The 21721-nt window shown below is 36.7% G+C and overlaps 1 protein-coding gene across 1 annotated transcript in view; it reads left to right on the forward strand.

The window, feature by feature from the left end:
- Positions 1-21721, forward strand: part of LOC124779336 (lysosomal alpha-mannosidase-like) — a 209239-nt gene that overhangs the window by 179857 nt on the left and 7661 nt on the right. The gene's annotated exons all lie outside the window — the stretch shown is intronic.

Raw genomic sequence — 21721 nt, forward strand, 5'->3', positions numbered from 1 at the left:
AATATTAACTAAAAATTAAGGAAACAATAACTTCCTAACTAATTATGATAATAACATATATGCACATGTGGTAAATGAACATCCTGAAGCGACCTTGAATCTTGCCTGTATTATATAATTGCTAATGTTGCAGAAAAAAGAAGCATAAATGCAGTAAACTCTGTTAATGAAGCCATGTGCTCAGCGTCCATTTCGTTACAAGATCGAACATGTCCAACTAAGGAACTGATAGAAATTAACTACTGCTATTGCAATATACGTGTGTTTAAAGGTGTTTCGTGCATTAAATGCAGGACTGTTTATCATTACAGCTGTACAAATGTTAGCGAAAAGCAAAAAATCTGGCTATGTCAAAGATGCTTAGACAAAGAAAAGGTCAAACGTTTAACAGTAAAGACGAAGTTATCTCGATGATATTCGACGAGTTTCAACTTCTCCAACATCAATATGATGCATTACTGGAAAAATACGTACAGAGTAAACCTGGAATACGTAACACTCACACTCTTCTTTCTAATTCAAAACAAAATACAGTAACTAATATTCCTAGAGTGCACAATTTGAAACCAGCAACCATTAGTGTCAATATTCCGCCAAAAAACAATACTGCTGCAAAAAAAGGCACAACAGAATGGAGTGGAACGTCCTTCAACTGCACAAAAACAGTTACTGGTAGTCAAATGATTCAGATCAAGCATAAAAACAATATACTGCTGTTATCTGATAGTCATGGGCGTGGGTGTGCGTCACTCTTAAATGCATCTTTCAATTACGGCACGTCAGGGGTAGTAAAACCAAATGCATGCTTTGGAAATGTTGTAAGGGAAGCAGTCGAACTCTCCAGGGGCTTCACTTTGGATGACTTAGTGGTAATTATTGCAGGTTTTAATGACAGTAACAGAAGCACAGCTGTTTTTAAAATGAGTGTACAAAGATTGATTTCAAGAAAGTGTCATACTAGGCTGCTACTGTGTACAATCCCATACAGATATGATAAGCCAGAAAACAACTATATGGTGTACAATCTTAACTGTATTATAATGGACCTGGCATCTCCATGTACAAACATCACTGTAATCGACTTGAACCAACTTCTACATAGAGAAGACTACACAAAACATGGGATGCATCTCAACGCAGAAGGAAAACAGAAAGTATGCAAAACTATCACTACTTCTGCTAGGTGCACATGGAGGGCAACATTGACAAAGGTAGCTACCTCCTCAGTAAACTGCAGTCGTATGATGACACCAGTTTTGGGACAGGGTGTTCATATGATAAACAGAAGTGACACTGTTATCCAGTCCACTTCTCAGCAGAGAAGAAAGTCACCAGAAGCTGTCAGAGCACCAACTACACATATAAACAGAAGTGAAACCATAATCCGGTCCACTTCCCAGCAAAGAAAAAAGTATCCAGGAACTGTCAGCACATCATCTACACATATAAATGTCATGTTGTCATCGCCAGGTCAAATGGGCCAGTTAAAAGGAAGTTTTCAGTCAGTGTATAAGAACATTCAAAGAGCAGATGATTTAAATGTAAGTGTTCAGCCAGTGAGTGTAAGCAATCAAGCTGTAAAAGTGAGAAAAGCAAGTACGCAAGACATGAGTGAAAACAAACAAGCTACTGTACACGCATCTTCTAGAGTGAGGAAAGTTCCACAGAGGAGCAGTGATTTTTTATGGATGGCACCAGGGAAATCATCTCGTCATCATCTGGATCCAACACGATCAAGAAACTAGCCAGAGATGTAAGAACACAATCAACAAGTGACAGAAGAACGTACAAGCAAAGTGAACAAACTGATATACTGCTACAGAGGAATCCAGACCTACCCCTTTGTGAGGATGACTCTATTGTTTGTACATATAAATATCAGGTCATTAAGAAACAAAACTGATGACTTGAGTTTTTTGTTAGGAGTGAACAAGAATATGATATTATGTATCAATAAACACTGGTTAAGTGAAGACCAACTGCAGTTATATGTACCCCCAAGCTTTGATTTACTAACAGGTTATTGTAGACCAGCACACAACTATGGGGGAGCCTCTATATATGTCAGTAGTCTTGGATTACAGCACCCTTAGCATTAATGATTACTGTATAGAAAATGTACTGGAAACAGCAGCAATGTTACTGCCCATGTTAAAAATCATAATTGTGTCTGTATACCGTACACCTGATAATGATGTTGAAGTATTTGCACAGGCCTTACAGAAACTGTTACTATACCTCGATAAGTGGCCTCAATATAGGATTTTAATTTTTGGTGACATAAATATTGATATAAGGCAGAACACACCTAAAGAACTTAATCTTCTGGATATGCTAAGATCACATGCCCTGCACTGCATTAATGAAAGCCCAAAAAGACAGTCTGCCTGCCATGATAATGTAATCACAAATGTTGAGACAAATCGGTATGAACTAGGGCTACTCAATACTCATTTTTTATCAGACCATAAAGGCATTTTGTTAAAATTGATAACAAAAGAGCCAGCATCTGTCTCCAATAAAATTAAGTACATTAGGAATGAGAAATCTGCCAGAAAGTTAAGTACATTAGGCTTGTGAATGAAGAGAACGTTGATAACTACAGAACACAAATAAAGATGACATTCTGCTGGAAAGTAATCATATTGAAAAAGCATTTACATTATTCATTAGTGCATTGTCAGATACATTTAAAACTTGTTGCCCTAAAGTAATGAGAAAAAATAACGGAACTTTGAGGAAACATGGTCTCACATCAGTGCATAACTGGTTCACACCTGACCTACACAGGCTCAGAACTCTATTAATGATTTCCTATGACAAATCAAAAAATAGTGAAGCCAAAAAAGCAAACTACATAAGTTTGATGAACAAATACAAGGCAGAAATTAGGTTAACCAAGTGCAAGGCAAATGATGATTATATTAATAAGTCCCAAACTAAATGCAAAGCAGCCTGGACTGTTATCAAGACTCATCTGGGTAGAAATAAGGATGTTAACAAAAATAACTCATGTGATGTTTGTATCAGACCGGATGATTTCAACACCTTCTTCATTAATGCTGCCAGTATGAATAACAGTGCTGCAAATGAACATATCCATAAATGTGACAACAACCATACCTCAAATAATATAAATTCATTTCTACAAAATTTTGGGGATATGGTTCCTGTGTTTAAATGGAAAGAAGTAAAAGTAACAGATATTAAAACTGCAATAGCAAAATTAAGTTACTCAAAATCAGAAGACATTTATGGTCTCTCTAATTTTGTAATTAAAAAAATAGCAGATGTAATAGCACATCCAATCTGTTCTCTTATGAACCAGATGTTTGTCAGTGGCTGTTTCCCTTCATCCTTAAAAATGGCAGTTGTTACTCCACTGCACAAGAAAGGTGACAAGTCTTGTCCTAATAATTACCGTCCAATCTCCCTTGTACCCATCATATCAAAAGTAGTGGAATACTGCATATAGCTCAAAATCAGTCAACATCTGTCTGTGATTTTTATTCTCAGTGACTCTCAGTATGGCTTCAGGTCTGGTCTGTCAATGGCAAAAGCAGTTGAAGATGTTGTTTCATATATACTGTCATCATTCGAATCAGAATTATCAGTTAATGCCCCCCTTGTGGACCTCAGCAAGGCATTTGACTGTCAGTCACAGGATACTACTAGAAAAACTGCACTACTAAGGTATTAGAGGCTCAGAACTATCTCTGATCAGATCCTACCAGAGCAACAGAAAATAAATTGTGCATTTTAACAATATGAGGTCAAATGTCTTGGATCTCATGCAGGGTGTACCACAAGGCTCTGTGTTTGGACCTTTACTTTTTAAAATATATGTAAATGACTTGCCCAGCACCATATTATGTAAATCCACACTCTATGCAGATGACACAACTTTTGCTACAGCAGGGAAAGATTTAGGAAAATTAAATGAGGAAAGTGAGGCTCATCTCAGAGCATCCATTAAGTGGTTCCAACTCAATGACTTGCATATAAATTATGATATAACTGTAAATATTCTTTTTAGCCTTTTTGTTAAGAGTGATAAGATTGATTGTGTTTCAGCTAAACTACTTGGGCTCTATCTTGACTCAAAATTAACATGGAAGAGTCATAACGATTATATTTGTACTAAGTTAGCACGTGTGACATATTTGTTAGGTAAACTAAGGCCATGTGTTAGTGGTAAGTTATTACTCAATGCGTACTATGCCTTTTTCCAGACCCATTTAACATATGCCACTTTGTTTGGCAAAAGAAGGCAGTCAGATGCATCCATGGAGTCAGAAATAATGAGTCTTGTAGACCATATTTCAAAAATCTAAAAATACTAACAGTTGCAGCTCTCTTTATACTAAGTTGTCTGATACACACAAAAGAAAACCAACACAGTCACAAACTATGACAATCTATCCATCACCATGACACACATATAAAACAGTAAATTGACATCCCAGTTGCTAGGCTAAAGAAAACACAAGATAGTTACAGGTACATTGGAGTAAAACTATTTAACATGTTGCCAATAGAGGAACATAATGTGTCACTCAATGAGTTTAAAAGTGTCACAAAGAAATGGCTTACAGAAAAAGTTTTTTTATACAATAGAAGAGTTTACAATGTGCACTAAAGATGATCTTAAGTACCGGTACTAATATAGTTTCACTTAGATTAAACTTATACATGTAAATATAATGCAAATACCTTGTGCAGCATCAAGGACAAATTTTTGTATCTTATTAGACAATAATGATCTACAATATATTACACCATTTCTGTTAGTTATGTAAACTGTATATGTACACAAAAGACGACATCAATTGCAATTTTTAATGCCTAAAGATGGATAATAAAATAAATAAATAAACTTGGTATAACTATCTACAGTGATGCTACTATGCTAGCCTTTCTTGTGTGATTGGGAGTATTCAGATCAATACAATTCCAGATGAAACTATTTTAATTAATCATGGATCTTCATATTATCTCTATTACTGAACCAATTTTCTGTGAGTAGGCAAGACTCAGAATCAGTTAAATTTCTTGTTTACACAAAACATTAAATGATTTAATCCCTGTCATTTACATTACTTTGAGAAACATTCACTTACCAAGTACTGATTCAAGAACCAACTGGAGCAGGACAGACCAATATGCTGTCATTAAATAGCCAAGATGGCCGCCGAGTAAGTGACGGCAGAAAGAATTTCCAGAAAGTACAGTGATTTAGACAGGAATATAATTTAGTTTAAGGCCGACAACAAATTAAATACGTGCATTAGTGTATCGTTTAGTCTTGCCATTAAAGGTTTGACTTTTCTTTGCGTATTTTTTCAGAAAACACGAAAAGATCGTAACTTCGCGAAGTCGCGCTTAGGCTTAAATTTTGTAAACGTGTTTGTTTCTTGTTTCACGGTAATTTAACTAGTTTCTCGGTAACAAATAAGTAAACTACCGTAAATAGCGTATAACTTCATTGTTGTAATACAGATTTGAGAAAAACAGCGTAACTTTATATCAGAGACTTGCCTATATACATTTGTTTATAGGCCTAATTCTCGTAACGTTTTTGGAGAATCAAAGTTAAAGTATCTCGTTTAATTGTCCTTTTTTTCATTCCATCGAGTGAAATATATAATAAACAGCGTATACCTTCATTGTTTTAATACAGATCTCAGAAAAACAGCCGAATTTTAAATCAGAAACTTGCTTATATACATTTGTGAATAGGCTTAATTCTTGTAACGTCTTTTTTGATTTTCGGTAATTTAATTGATTTATTCTAGCTAAAGTATTATTTTTGCCATGAGTAAGAAGTGCCTGACTTGCCGTAGAATTGTTAGTTCCGGGGTTTGGTGTGATGGATGTAGTAGTTTTTTTCACTGGGGGGACTGCAGTGGCGTGGGTGTTGGGAAAGTGGATCAGGCTCATCAGTGGTTATGTAGGATTTGCAGCAGAGATAGGAAGATAGTGGAACAGGAGGGGAAAATTGCTGCCCTTCAGGCTGAGCTAGATCAGGCTAGGGAAGATCTGGACAGGTTAAGGAGGGAGAAGGGCAAAGAGAGGTGGGAAGTGGCAACAGGTAGCAGAAGGAACAGGCCTAGAACTAAGTCTGACAGTTTTGTGGTGAATGTCAAAAATAAGTTTGACCTGTTGCTTCAGTTAGAAACTGATGAGCCTCAAGCAGAGGTAGGTGTAGACAGGACACAACAAACTTTCAATAGGAAATTGAAAAAGAATGTAGGAAAGTCATCGAAAAGGAAGAAAGTTTTGTTGTTAGGCAGTTCTCATGCCAGAGGTGTAGGCCAACTTCTGCAGGAGGAATTAGGACCAGAATACCAGGTCACAAATTTTTTCAAACCAAGTGCTAGTCTGGATCAGGTGACAGAGGATTTAGGTTCACTCTGTAAAGGATTTACCAGGGAAGACACCGTGGTTATTGTGGGAGGGCCAGGGAACAGCATTGACAGAGATCCTGGGTACAGTATAGAGTGTGACCTGGTAAAGATTGCGTCGGCATCGAGACACACCAATGTTGAATTTGTATCTGTCCTGAGACGCCATGACCGGCCTCATTTGAACTCTTCTGTTGGGAGAGTTAATTTGGAGTTGGAATGGCTGCTTGGGTCGGGTGCGGGGGCTCATATTGGTGTGGTTCCTGTTGATTATCTCAGTAGGTGGGACTATACCAGGCACGGCCTACATCTCAACAGGAAAGGGAAGGGGAAACTGGCTGGGGTAATAGCAGGAAATTTAAGGGGGGGAGGCACTGCCATGAATGGTAAAATACCAGTGGTTACAGGTGTTGGAGCAGCACCTTTTTTTAGGATAGGTAAGACAGAAAGATGTCAAGTTCTACGAGAGGTCAGGATTGAAACAAATCTTCAGTTTAGGAAATAAATTAAACAGCACAATTCTAGCACATTGGATCACCAATCACAGCTATCAATTATAAATTTTCACCAATCACCAGAAATTTTATCTCCACCAAGTTGTATCTCAGTCCTAGGTAATTGCATTGATGAATTAAAGTCACCCAACCCAGTTGACATAATCTGCCTCTCTGAACACCATGTGACCACTGGTATAGGAACTAGGCCTAAGCACAATGAGAAATTCAGACAGGAGAGTACTGCAAATGTTAGAATAAGGAAAGGTTCTCATAAAAGTATAATTAAAAATAATGTAAGTATATTTCATCAAAATATTGGGAGTTTAAAGAATAAAGTAGATGAGCTTCTGGTTTGTTTAGAAGATTTAGAAGCTGAGAATGAAATAGATATACTATGCCTGTCTGAGCATCACATTGTTACTGATATGGATAAGGTAAATGTAAGTGGATATAAGCTCTCTGCACATGTAATGAGAGAAAATATGGAGAAAGGAGGAGTTGAGTTGCCATATATGTCAAAAGTTATCATTGTGCAAAAAGTATAGAAACAAAAAAGTTTTGTGTAGAGAAACATATAGAAGCATGTGCCTGTGAGCTTAAATTAAATAAAGGCACTTTTATAATTGTAATGTATATAGGTCCCCATCAGGAAATTTTCATCTATTTCTGAAAAATTTGGACTCCTTGTTGTGCTATCTGTCAGACAGGGGGAAGCAAATTATTATTTGTGGGGACTTCAATGTAGATTCTCTGAAAGAGGGTAATAGGAAAAATGACCTTGAAGTATTACTCGGTTCTTTCAATTTGACACCCGTTATTGATTTTCCTACTCGGGTGGTAAAGGATAGCAGCTCACTGATAGATAACTTCTTTATAGACCAAGATAAGTGTAACCACATAAATACTCAGCCTGTTGAGAATGGTCTTTCTGATCATGGTGCACAGCTAGTTACAATATATGACATAGCTCCATTCAGCAATACTAAACAGTCCTCCAAAGTAGTACGTTCAGTCAATGATTTAACAATTGCAAATTTCAGGGAAAGCCTACAGCAGTTAGACTGGGATGAGGTGTACCGTGAACCAGATGCCAATTTAAAATATAATTTATTTCATGACATTTTTGTAAATGCATTTGAAGACTGCTTCCCCAAGAAAATAGTTAAATATACTCGTAAGAAACCTTGTAACAAACCATGGCTTACTAAGGGTATAAAAATATCTTAACCGGAAAAGGGAAATGTATCTGACAGCAAGAAAGAGTAGTGACCCAGAAACTATCAAAAATTATAAAAACTACTGTGTTATATTAAGAAAAGTTATTAAAAAATCCAGGAGTATGTGTATCATGTCTGAAATCAGCAACTCTGATAATAAAATTAAAACAATTTGGAATATTATTAAAAGAGAAACAGGTCAACCAAGAGCAGAGGAAGACAGTATTACCATCAAATTGAATGAAAACTTTACAAACAAAAAGTCAGAAGTTGAAAATATTTTTAATAATCATTTTCTAAATGTTGTGGATATTGTAGGATCCAGGTGTTCATTAGAAGATGCTAGGCTGTTAATGGAAGAGGCCATACCTACGCAATTTGATACAATTGAAATCTCACCCACTTCTCCCTCTGAAATTAGGAAAATAATAAACTTGCTTAAAAGCAAAATCTCACATGGAATTGATGGCATTTCCAGCAAAATACTAAAAGCTTGTTCTCAACAGATAAGTAAGATTCTCAGCCACCTGTGTAATAGCTCTCTGGAACAGGGCATTTTCCCTGATAGACTGAAATATGCTATTGTTATACCTTTGCATAAAAAGGGGGATTGATCTGATGTCAACAATTACCGTCCAATCTCCCTTCTAACAGCTTTATCCAAAATTTTTGAGAAAGTAATGTATTCAAGAGTAGCTTCACATATCTGTAAAAATGAAGTACTAACAAAATGTCAGTTTGGTTTCCAGAAAGGTTTTTCAACAGAAAATGCCATATATGCTTTCACCAGTCAAATTTTGAATGATCTGAATAACCGAACACCACCCATTGGGATTTTTTGTGATCTCTCAAAGGCTTTTGATTGTGTAAATCATGAAATTCTGCTAGACAAGCTCAAGTATTGTGGCGTGAGTGGGACAGTGCACAAATGGGTCAGTCTTGGGTCCTTTGTTGTTCTTATTATATATTAATGACTTGCCATTCTATATTCATGAAGAGGCAAAGTTAGTTCACTTTGCTGATGATACAAGTATAGTAATCACACCTGACAAACAAGAATCAACTGATGAAATTGTCAATACTGTCTTTCAGAAAATTACTAAGTGGTTCCTTGTAAACGGACTCTCACTGAATTTTGATAAGACACAGTACATACAGTTCCGTACAGGGAATGGTATGACGCCATTAATAAATATAGACCTTAATCAGAAGCATATAGCTAAGGTAGAATATTCCAAATTTTTAGATTTGTCCATTGATGAGAGATTAAATTGGAAGAAACACATTGATGATCTGCTGAAACGTTTGAGTTCAGCTACTTATGCAATAAGGGTCATTGCAAATTTTGGTGATAAACATCTTAGTAAATTAGCTTACTACGCCTATTTTCACTCATTGCTTTCATATGGCATCATATTTTGGGGGAATTCATCACTGAGGAATAAAGTATTTATTGCACAAAAGTGTGTAATCAGAATAATAGCTAGAGTCCACCCAAGATCATCCTGCAGACATTTATTTAAGGATCTAGGGATATTCACAGTAGCTTCTCAGTATATATACTCTCTTATGAAATTTGTTATTAACAACCAAACCCAATTCAAAAGTAATAGCAGTGTGCATAACTACAATACTAGGACAAAGGATGATCTTCACTATTCAAGATTAAATCTAACTTTGGCACAGAAAGGGGTGAATTATACTGGCACTAAAGTCTTTGGTCACTTACCAAATAGTATCAAAAGTCTGACAGATAACCAACAAGTATTTAAGAAGAAATTAAAAGAATTTCTGATTGACAACTCCTTCTACTCCATAGAAGAATTTTTAGATATAAATTAAGAAAAAAAAATATTTAAAAAAAAAATAAAAAAGAAAAGCAAAAAACACAAAAAAATAAAGTTGTTATATTAACTTAAGTATGTTGTTAAATTAACCTAATTATGTCATGTATTAGAAAATTCGACTCATTCCACATCATTACGAAATATTGTATTCATGATCCATGGAACTAGTATTAATCTAATCAAATCTAATCTGAACAAATTTTTTTGGAGTTCTTGTGTATGTCTTGAGATACCGGTTTCAATTAAAATGTGAAATTGGATCCTGTTTATAGATTCAGTTAATCCCCATTATGGTCTTTTATTTCCAGAAACACTATGTGCACTGACACGAGATATCGGAGGACATGAAAAAAAACTCTTAACTACAGAATTACTTGCTTTACATGAATAATAATTCATAATTTCTTTCTTTTACTTTTCATTATTTGTGACAGAACTCATAATTAAACTAAACTTCAAAAGTTTTACACATAGTTCAGTTTATTTCAAAGTGTGGTAAAAGGTAGTTCTAATAAGGGTTAACAAGGGAGTCCTTAATTACATTTTTGCAAGTATTAAAATGATAATTGAGGATTTTAATGCAAAAAATAGGAAAAGTAAGAATTAATTAATTTAGCCACTAACCTGGTGATTAAACACAGTGGTCATGGATTAAATTATTTGGGGGAATACAGCAACCAATCACTTTTTAAATGTGTTTATTCATGCCAAGATTTTCACCCACTTCAATCTATGTAATTATAACTTCATTATATATAAAAACAAAGATGAGGTGACTTACCGAATGAAAGCGCTGGCAGGTCGATAGACACACAAACAATGTTTGTGTTTGTTTGTGTGTCTATCGACCTGCCAGCGCTTTCGTTCGGTAAGTCACCTCATCTTTGTTTTTATATATAATTTTTCCCACGTGGAATGTTTCCTTCTATTATACTAATTATAACTTCATCATTAATATGTTTATCCAAATACATTTTGAATGCTGCAATCTGTTCACTCTGATGATATTGTGATGATGAACAATGAATGACAATAGTTGATCTACATCTGTACTCTGCAAACCTCTAAGTAAGTGGTAGAGGATATTACCCATTGTACAACATTGTAGTAGTGATTTTTCCTGTTCCACTCCTGCATGAAGTCTGAGCAGCATTGCTGCTGAAATGCATCTATTTGCATTTTCATTAGCCTGAACTTCTCTTTGCAGTGCCTATGGGAGATACTACTAACAGCAGCAATGTAGTATAAGTTGGGATTCTTGATTTAATACCAGCTATTTAAATTCTATACACTATATTCCTAGATCCATTACTTAATAATGGTGCACAAACGTTTGGAGGTTTTTATGGAACAGCTGACGTCTCTTTTTAAGCACACACCAGAAAAGGATTTTCAATATTTCTGTGATGCACTGCCACATACGAAACGAGCTTGTGACCATTTATTATTTCTCCTTGGGCTTAAGTGATAGTGAATACTTTGGTCATTTGCAAAGTGCATACAGACTTCAGTGTTTTACAGTCTTCTTGCCGTAGTAGCTCCTTAACTTTTTCTGCTCAATGAGTGTCCCTCCTTCTAAAAATTGCTTTAGTGACTGTATTTTGAAGTGCATCTGTTTGCATGCATCATTCACTCCTTATTAAAGCTGGAGGCAAAGTAATTCAGAAGGAAGTTGCAAAATTATTTTGAGACTGTCTTTGGAGGAAAACACTTCCCCAAACTGGAACAATGCTATAATTTATGTAGTTGACAAGAAAGATAACACACAAGACATGAAAAACTACAGACTTATCTGCGTCCCCCTCCACTCCTCACCCCAAAAGACATCATGCTAATACTGTGTATGTCTACCTCTAGCCTTGATAACAGCCTCAATTACACAAAGTTCTTCAGCAGAAACCACTCATTGATGATTATGTCCTGCAGAGTGGAACTGCAGGGATACTCACTGCTTTGCTTCAGCTCCTGTTCCAAACAGCCAAGGACATTGTTGATGGGATTACGACTGGGCAATTTAGTGGGCCACTCAAAATGCAGGAGCATGTCCAAGTGTTCACCAAACTAGGGATAATGTGTGCAGCCCTTTGAACACAGCTGTTGTGATCTTAGAAGATGAGAATGCCCACAGGTACTCAACATTAATACGTAAAAAATGGCTATGCACCATTACTTGTAGTCGTGTTGGACAGTCTGCATTACTGCTTCAACAAATTGGGCAATTTCATTCATGGTGTGGTCATATCCAAACATGATACATCCTTTCTGCCATGACTTCACATCATCCCATTTTACTATGCTGATTCCATACAAGTGCCTGCCAGAAATACACTTCACTGCCGTCACCTACATCAGTGCTGTACAGTCATACAAGTATGTGGTACCATCTGTCCACAACCTACAGTGCTCAAAAGTGACCAACTTACATGTTTGAGGATTTATTAACATTCTGTTCAACAAGCTTATATGGATTTGCACTCTGTAACAGAGTGTGCACTGATATGAAACTTCCTGGAAGATTAAAACAATGTGCAAGAACAGGAGATGAACAGAGAACCTATGCCTTTATCGACACATTCTCTACCACCTGAGCATTTGCCACCAAAAGCCAAAGATCCTGGGTTTGTTTCCTGGTCCGGCACACAGTTTTAATCTGACTTACACAGTTATATGATATTCTGCATGTACAGCTATACTCTGCAAACCACCGTGAGATGCTTAGCAGAGCGTATGTCCCATTGTATCAGTTATTAGGGTTTCTCCCATTCCATTCACATATGGAGCATAGGAAGAATAATTCTTTGAATGTCTCTGTGTGTGCAGTAATTATTCATCTTATCCTCACAATCTCTATGTGAGCAATATGTAGAGTGTTGTAGTACATTCCTAGAGTCATCATTTAAAGCTGGTTCCTGAAACTTTATTTATAGACTTTCTCAGGATAGTTTACATCTATCTTCAAGAGTCTTCCAGTTCAGTTCCTTTAGTATCTCTATGACTCTCTCCCATGGATCAAACAAACCTTCCATTTGTGTTGCCCTTCTCTGTATACATTTTGTACGCCCTGTGGTCCTATCTGGTTTGGGTTCCACACACCTGAGCAATATTTTAGAACCAGTTGCACAAGCGATTTGCAATCTCCTTTGTTGAGTGCACTTCCCCTGTATTTTACCTTTAAATTGAGGTCTACTACCTGCTTTACTCACAACTGAGCCTGTGTCCCAAGCATTTCTATGAACTGGCCAGTTCCATATTATAGTTATATGATACTAGTTTTTTTTTTTTTTTTTTTTTTTTTTTGTTGCATTTTGTGAAGTGCACAGGTTTACATTCCTGAACATTTAAAGCAAGTTGCCAATCTTTGCATAACTTTGAAATCTTATCAAGATCTGACTGAGTATTTATGCAGCTTCCTTCAAAAGTACATCATTATAGATAACTGCATCATCTGCAAAAAGCCTGATTTTACCATTAATATTGTGTGCAAGGTCAATAATATCCAACATGAATAGCACAAGTCCCAACACACCTCCCAAGGGTGTATCCAAGTTACTCTTACATCCAAATATGACTCTCCCTCCATGATAACATGCTGTGTCTTCACTACCAAAAAGTCCTCAAGCCAGTCACAAATTTCACTTCATGCCCCAATGATCATACTTTTGACAATAAGTGTAGGTGTGATATTGAGTCAAATGCTTTTTGGAAATCAAGAAATACTGCACCTACCCGGCTGCCTTGATCCAAAGCTTTCAGTATGTCACGTAAGAAAAGTGTGAGTTGGGTTTCACATGATCGATGTTTTTGCAAATCATGCTGTTTGGCATGGAGGAGGTCATTCTGTTCAAGTTACCTCTTTATGTTTGAGCTCAGAAAACATTCTCTTTTTAGAATAGAATAGAATATTTTTATTAGCCTTTCAGTATTTTTCATACAATTGACTTTGTCAAAGTTTACAGAGGGTTTTAGTTTCAGTACGATATTCAAATAGTTACAGAAAGGGGAGAAAAGGAACTAAAGACCTTTTCTTCAGCATTATGTAAAACAATGTTTTATACAATAATTAAATACACATATAAGAAAAGAATCACAGTAAGTAACTAGCTTATACCATTTTCTTCATAACTTAGGTAAAACATATATTTTGATTATTAGTTTCTAAGTATTCTTCAGTTGTATAGAATTCGTTGTTTTTAGCCAGGTTTGCAATGAATTCTTATATTTATTTAGTGGTACTGTACGAGCTGAGCATGGTAACTTATTGAAAAATTTTATGCTTAAGTAGTTATAGTTATTATGGACTACAGCAAGTATGTTCTTACACAGTATGTAATTCGAGAAGTCATTAACATAGACAATGAACAGAAAAGGTCCAAGAACAGAGCCTTGGGGTATTCCTCTTTCTATACGGAGTATTTCTGACCTCTGCTTATTTGCATATACAAGTTGTAACCTATTGCTTGGATAAGATTTCAATAGATGGAGTGTTGTTGTTGTTGTTGTGATCTTCAGTCCTGAGACTGGTTTGATGCAGCTCTCCATGCTACCCTATCCTGTGCAACCTTCTTCATCTCCCAGTACCTACTGCAACCTACATCCTTCTGAATCTGCTTAGTGTATTCATCTCTTGGTCTCCCCCTACGATTTTTACCCTCCACGCTGCCCTCCAATACTAAATTGGTGGTCCCTTGATGCCTCAGAACATGTCCTACCCACCGATCCCTTCTTCTGGTCAAGTTGTGCCACAAACATCTCGTCTCCCCAAACCTATTCAGTACTTCCTCATTAGTTATGTGATCTACCCATCTAATCTTCAGCATTCTTCTGTAGCACCACATTTTGAAAGCTTCTATTCTCTTCTTGTCCAAACTATTTACCATCCATGTTTCACTTCCATACATGGCTACACTCCATACAAATACTTTTAGAAATGACTTCCTGACACTTAAATCTATACTCGATGTTAACAAATTTCTCTTCTTCAGAAACGCTTTCCTTGCCATTGCCAGTCTACATTTTATATCCTCTCTACTTTGACCATCATCAGTTATTTTGCTGCCCAAATAGCAAAACTCCTTTACTACTTTAAGTGTCTCATTTCCTAATCTAATACTCTCAACATCACCCGACTTAATTCGACTACATTCCATTATCCTCGTTTTGCTTTTGTTGATGTTCATCTTATATCCTCCCTTCAAGACACCATCCATTCCGTTCAACTGCTCTTCCAAGTCCTTTGCTGTCTCTGACAGAATTACAATGTCATCGGCAAACCTCAAAGTTTTTATTTCTTCTCCATGGATTTTAATACTTACTCCGAATTTTTCTTTTGTTTCCTTTACTGCTTGCTCAATATACAGATTGAATAACATCGGGGAGAGGCTACAACCCTGTCTCACTCCCTTCCCGACCACTGCCTCCCTTTCATGCCCTTCGACTCTTATAACTGCCATCTGGTTTCTGTACAAATTGTAAATAGCCTTTCGCTCCCTGTGTTTTACCCCTGCCACCTTTAGAATTTGAAAGAGAGTATTCCAGTCAACATTGTCAAAAGCTTTCTCTAAGTCTACAAATGCTAGAAACGTAGGTTTGCCTTTCCTTAATCTTTCTTCTAAGATAAGTCATAAGGTCAGTATTGCCTCACGCATTCCAGTATTTCTATGAAATCCAAACTGATCTTCCCCGAGGTTGGCTTCTACAAGTTTTTCCATTCGTCTGTAAAGAATTCGTGTTACTATTTTCCAGTTGTGGCTTATTAAACTGATTGTTCGGTAATTTTCACATCTGTCAACAGCTGCTTTCTTTGGGATTGGAATTATTATATTCTTCTTGAAGTCTGAGGGTATTTCGCCTGTTTCATACATCTTGCTCACCAGATGGTAGAGTTTTGTCAGGACAGGCTCTCCCAAGGCCGTCAGTAGTTCTAATGGAATGTTGTCTACTCCCGGGGCCTTGTTTTGACTCAGGTCTTTCAGTGCTCTGTCAAACTCTTCATGCAGTATCGTATCTCCCATTTCATCTTCATCTACATCCTCTTCCATTTCCATAATATTGTCCTCAAGTACATCACCCTTGTATAGACCCTCTATATACTCCTTCCACCTTTCTGCTTTCCCTTCTTTGCTTAGAACTGGGTTTCCATCTGAGCTCTTGATGTTCATACAAGAGGTTCTCTTATCTCCAAAGGTCTCTTTAATTTTCCTGTAGGCAGTATTTATCTTACCTCTAGTGAGATAAGCCTCTACATCTGTACAATTGTCCTCTAGCCATGCCTGCTTAGCCGTTTTGCACTTCCTGTCGATCTCATTTTTGAGACGTTCGTATTCCTTTTTGCCTGCTTCATTTACTGCATTTTTATATTTTCTCCTTTCATCAATTAAATCCAATATTTCTTTTGTTACCCAAGGATTTCTACTAGCCCTCGTCTTTTTACCTACTTGATCCTCTGCTGCCTTCACTACTTCATCCCTCAAAGCTACCCATTCTTCTTCTACTATATTTCTTTCCCCCATTCCTGTCAATTGTTCCCTTATGCTCTCCCTGAAACTCTGTACAACTTCTGGTTCTTTCAGTTTATCCAGGTCCCATCTCCTTAAATTCCCACCTTTTTGCAGTTTCTTCAGTTTTAATCTACAGGTCATAACCAATAGATAGTGGTCAGAGTCCACATCTGCCCCTGGAAATGTCTTACAATTTAAAACCTGGTTCCTAAATCTCTGTCTTACCATTATATAATCTATCTTATACCTTTTAGTATCTCCTGGGTTCTTCCATGTATACAACCTTCTGTCATGATTCTTAAACCAAGTGTTAGCTATGATTATGTTCTGCTCTGTGAAAAATTCTACCAGGCGGCTTCCTCTTTCATTTCTTAGCTCCAATCCATATTAACCTACTATGTTTCCTTCTCTCCCTATTCCTACACTCGAATTCCAGTCACCCACAACTATTAAATTTTCATCTCCCTTCACTATCTGAATAATTTCTTTTATTTCATCATACATTTCTTTAATTTCTTCGTCATCTGCAGAGCTAGTTGGCATATAAACTTGTACTACTGTAGTAGGTGTGGGCTTTGTATCTATCTTGGCCACAATAATGCATTCACTATGCTGTTTGTAGTAGCTTACCCGCATTCCTATTTTCCTATTCATTATTAAACCTACTCCTGCATTACCCCTATTTGACTTTATGTTTATAACCCTGTAGTCACCTGACTAGAAGTCTTGTTCCTCCTGCCACTGAACTTCACTAATTCCCACTATATCTAACTTTAACCTATCCATTTCCCTTTTTAAATTTTCTAACTTACCTGCCCGATTAAGGGATCTGACATTCCACGCTCCGATCCGTAGAACGCCAGTTTTCTTTCCCCTGATAACAACATCTTCTTGAGTAGTCCCCGCCCGGAGATCCAAATGGGGGACTATTTTACCTCCGGAATATTTTACCCAAGAGGACGCCATCATCATTTAATCATACAGTAAAGCTGCATGCCCTCGGGAAGAATTACGGCTGTAGTTTCCCCTTGCTTTCAGCCGTTCGCAGTACCAGCACAGCAAGGCCGTTTTGGTTATTGTTTCAAGGTCAGATCAGTCAATCATCCAGACTGTTGCCCTTGCAACTACTGAAAAGGCAGCTGCCCCTCTTCAGGAACCACACATTTGTCTGGCCTCTCAACAGATACCCCTCCATTGTGGTTGCACCTACGGTACGGCTATCTGTATTGCTGAGGCATGCAAGCCTCCCCACCAACGGCAAGGTCCATGGTTCATGGGGGGGAGATGGAGTGTATCATCTTCAATGCCATAGTATTTTAACTTTTTGATGAGTATGTCATGTGACACCAAGTCAAATGCTTTACTTAGGTCAATAAGTGTTCCAGACATTGATACCCTTTTTTCATACCCTTCATAAACATTGCTCATCAAAGCTTCTACTGCTTTTACAGTTGATAGGTGTGACGTGAAGCGAAACTGTTGTTCATTTAAAATTTTGTTGGTTTCAAAATACCTGTATATCTGCTTATGCACACAATTTTCTACTAACTTGGATATGATTGGTACTATTGAAATGGGTCTGTAGTTATTTGGGAGGTATCTTTCACCTTTTTTATACACAGGCAATGTAGCTGTGAGCTTAAGACAGTCGGGGAATATTCCTTCATCAAGTACTCCGTTTGATAGTGAGAGAAGTGGCACTTTAATTTCTTTTGCTATGCATTTTATGATGAGATTACTGAGTCCATAATAGTCTTCTGTTTTGGAATTACTTAATTTGTTTATTGACTTATGAATATCATTTAGTGTGATTCAGGTCCAAGTCAACTTCTCACTTCTTGTCCGTTTTGCACTAATGAGTAATGCTTCTGCATCAGAGGCAGAATTGATGGGTGGGGTGGTGACACTATTTACAAAATATTCATTGAGAATATTGCAGTCAATAGGGATACTCATTCCTTTATTGGTATTATTAATTTCCCTTTTAATGACAGTCCAGGCAGCTTTACATTTATTTTTAGAATTTAAAATATATTCATCATTTGCACAGCACTTAGCATTTTTTTGTTTCTAATCTGTAAAGTTTTCTCATTTTAGTGTAATTTTCCTTGTCCCTATCACTGTTACGAGATTTGTCTTTCATAATCATCAGTAGTATTCTGAGTTTGTTAAGTTGTGGGGTGTACCACTTGTTAGTATTTCGTTGTTTATGAATAATATTACTCTGGTACCTTTTGGTTGCCAAGGGGCATGTCATGTCTACTATATGCTTGATCTCTGTCAGGAAAATGGAGAAACATTTATTAATCGTTTTCTTGGTATCCATTATATGAGTCCAATCCATTTCTTTTAACTGGTTTATCATTTTGTTTACATTGGATTCGCCTAGAATTCTATATGTCACTTCTCTCTCTGTGGAACTGAAGGCTAACTTTTCTATTTGAAGCTATAGCCCTGCGTGATCTGGTATTCCTAATTCTATTACATCACATTGTATGGAATTTATTTGTACATTGCTAATTATGCATTCAGTCTAGTGGGTTTTTCATTGAGACAGTAATAGTTTGATGACTTCAGAGTGTTAATCATATGAATTACATTTTTTCTCTGTGCCCTTATATCTATGATAATATCACCTACAATTACAATTCTATGCTGTTCATATTTTGACAACAGCAATATTAAAGTATTAATTTTTTCTATAAATACTATCTCATCAGAGCCTGGGATTCGATAGCTTGAGACAATTACAGTTTTCTGTTTGTGCATTATCACACCAGCTACTTCTATTGTAGCTTCAAGGCATATTCTACTTAGGTCTATAACTGAGTAATGCAGTTCAAGGTTACTTTTGACATATATTGAGACCCCATCATGTGTAATACTTTTTCTGCAGTAGCTTGTAACTAACAAATATCCAGGAGGAACACACAAGTCTATTTCAGTGTCTTTCATCCAGTGTTCATTGATGCATTGAACACGGTAGTTGATTTTATCAAGCCAGTATTGTAATTCATTGATTTTACACCTAAGAGATAGTACATTTATATGAAGGAGGAGGAAACTGTCACTGCTACATAATGGTATTCTACTTTCACAGAACCTTCTGTATTCATTTATTTTTGCTACATGATCTATGGTTGCACAAAGAATGAATGAGACTGCTGCAGTTTCCACTTAATGTGGTTTCTAACTTTCCTTCGTCTGTAATGTCGTTTCCTCCCTTTTTTTTTAAAAAAAAAAAAAAAAAAAAAAAAAACAACGAAAAAAGGTGTACAGTCATGCTCCGGGGGACTGTCTTTTAAGACAAGGCTGCTACCTGCTCGTATTTCATTTACAACTTTGTTTATCTCCTGGCACAAAATGTTTTCCCATGGTAATTTAGATGCTCACCATGTTCAGTGTGCAAAAATCTCTTTGTTAACACATGAATTAAAGATCAAGTTATGTCTATGAGGTATCGTCACAACAATAGTGTTTTCCATCTTACTTACATCTAAAAAAAATTTCAAACCTGTTATACACTTTTTGGCTTCATTGTGTGCTACATCATTTGCACCAGTCACACAAACAACAAAGTCACTGTTCCTTGTTGTATTCTTGTGTTCTGAGGTGTCTTCAACAATATTTTCTGTCCTTGCACCAGGTTTCACAATGCCAGTTGCACGAAGATCCATATTCACATCCTGTAGAATATTTGCTAGCTTTCTTCCGTGGCTGTCCGCTAGAAAAAGCACATTGTGTTTCTTTGTTCGCTGTTTCTGGCTGTTGGCGATGCTTTTGCAGCTTCTTACAATGTTTGTATCTTCATGTTGGGTGGCTTGTTCACTTTCAATGTTAATGGAGTTGCTGCTGCTTTCTGATGACACACTGAACTTGTTTGTGCACACGAGATTAGGTTTATTCCATTATTTCGTTGTAAGCAAGGCACTTTTTTAGTCACTTTGTTTGGCATTACATGAGAAATAGTTTTTGAATTGGCCACTGTTTTCACTTTGAAGAGCATTTGAGTTAGTCCTATTTACGTAGTTTTGACCGTTACTTTCACTGGCATTTGAGTTCGGCCTATTTACGCAATTTTGACCATTACTTTCACTGGAATGTGTGTTTAAGTTGTTTATGCTCTCTTGGCGTTTACTGCTTGCAACGAATGGTTTTAACTCACGGTTTTCGTTCTCAGGTTTAGTGATATCTCGTCTCAGTATATCAGCAACTAGCTGAAGACTTTTTAATCGTTCATTTAACTTTCCGATTTCGCCTTTACCTTTTATTACAAACACACTTTTTTACAACGTAGCTGTACCTTTTTGTCTCGTTAATATTACTCACTTCTGCACTTGACACGCTTTCCCTTAAAGATTCTACAACAAATCGATGTGAAGGATATTGGACAGCAGTTTTGTGGATCACTTCTACTACCCTTCTTGCAGGCCAGTGTGACCTGTGCTTTTTTACAATAAATGGCCAAGGTTTTTTGTTTGATGGATCAACAATAGATTTTATCCAGAAGCTGCAAATTCAGTATAGAATCTGACAGGGATTCCATTGGGCCCTGAAGCTTTGTTCGATTTTAATGATTTCAGCTGTTTCTCAATACCACTGACACTAATATTTATTTCGTTTATCTTTCCAGTGGTGTGAGGATTACATTGGGGCAATTCTCCTGGATTTTCCTTTGTAAAGCAACATTTAAAACTGGAGTTAAGCATTTCAGCTTTTGCCTTGCTACCCACAGTTTCAGTTTCTGTCTCATTAATTAGGCACTGGACACTAACTTTGGTACCAGTAACATCCTTTACATATGATCAGAATTTCTTTGGGTCTTGTGAAATATCATTTGACAATATTCTGCTATGGTGCTCATTGAAGGCATCACACACTTTTCTCATGACAGCAAACCGTGCTTCATTTACCATCTCTCTATCTATAGCCCTACATTTTCTATCTATAGCCCTACCTATTATTCAATCATCTCCATTTATTTAGAAGTTTCTTTACAGTGATTGTATAGCATGGAGGTTACCTCCCTTTATGAATCCATCTATTGGATACATATGTATCCAGTGCATGGTCAACTATTCTTTTGAGCTTGAGCCATAATTCCTCTACATGTGCTGAAAGTGTCAAGTCCCTCATTGAGATACGATACTACTGATGTTTTATCTTGTTTACTGAACATATATATCTTTCTGCTTGTTTTAGCTGTCCTTTGTGCTTTGGTAATCATTGCTGCCATAACAGCACAGTGGTCACTGACAG

This window comes from Schistocerca piceifrons, chromosome 1 (assembly GCF_021461385.2).
Source record: "Schistocerca piceifrons isolate TAMUIC-IGC-003096 chromosome 1, iqSchPice1.1, whole genome shotgun sequence".
Lineage (NCBI taxonomy): Eukaryota > Metazoa > Arthropoda > Insecta > Orthoptera > Acrididae > Schistocerca > Schistocerca piceifrons.